This window comes from Micropterus dolomieu, linkage group LG11, assembly GCF_021292245.1.
Source record: "Micropterus dolomieu isolate WLL.071019.BEF.003 ecotype Adirondacks linkage group LG11, ASM2129224v1, whole genome shotgun sequence".
NCBI lineage: Eukaryota > Metazoa > Chordata > Actinopteri > Centrarchiformes > Centrarchidae > Micropterus > Micropterus dolomieu.
Genome location: NC_060160.1, coordinates 19,960,876 through 19,961,700, shown reverse-complemented (window position 1 = coordinate 19,961,700; position 825 = coordinate 19,960,876). Strand labels below are relative to the sequence as shown.

Here is an 825-nt window from a genome sequence, read left to right as displayed (position 1 = left end):
TCTCCTCTTTGCTCTCATATTCTGCCAAGACCAGGACAAAGCCTCGTTTTTAGTTTCAAAAATGAAAAAAAAGGTTTTGAAAGGTTGAAACTGTGTTTGAAAACTTGACATCTAACAAAAAAAGTTTTGCAAGATCGAAACTAACTTTTGAAGGCATTGTGTTAAAAAAATTCAGAGATTATAATTTGTCACTGTTTTCCTAGTGTATTAGTTTGTTTTTTGGGTTTGAAATCTTGTAAATGGTGATCTGAAAACTAGTGCACATATGTTGGCAAAAAAGGAAATGTTGAAACTTCAATTTCAGAAGGGTGGCTCTTATAGGGTATTCTTTTGTTTTCCAAATTTGAAACCTTGTAAATGGTGATGAAAACTTGTGCGCGTTTGTTGAGGAAAAAATATTTGAGGTTGGTTATTACATCACATTACATTTGGACTTGTATTGTAGACTCTACTGTCAGAGTTGGTGTTCCTCTCTACGGAAGTCTTTAGTAAAAGGTGAAAGATTTGTACGTTATGAAGAGAAACACAAGTTTACATCACCCATCTTTTCGGAGATCTGCCCACACAGTTGCAAGCTTGCAACTCATGTGATTTCTGGCAGCATTGTTATGCAGCTCTGGTCTGAAATTCTAACACCTACTATCCGAAAATCAAGCTCCTAAACGGAACGTCTGAAAAAAAGAAGGAAAAAAAGCCAGAATGCAGTCTATCCCCAGCAACCACTGCAGCTCGCCCTAGTTGGGGATTCTGGCAACAGGAAGTCAGGATCAGCTTTACCAGTCCAGCAGGTCACGTCAGCTGGAACTTTTGGCACTGGGATGCCGG

The 825-nt window shown here is 38.7% G+C and overlaps 1 pseudogene; it reads right to left on the bottom strand.

Moving 5' to 3' along the window:
* Positions 1–460: 460 nt before the first annotated feature.
* On the bottom strand, positions 461–525 carry LOC123979672 (annotated as a pseudogene).
* Positions 526–825: the final 300 nt, after the last annotated feature.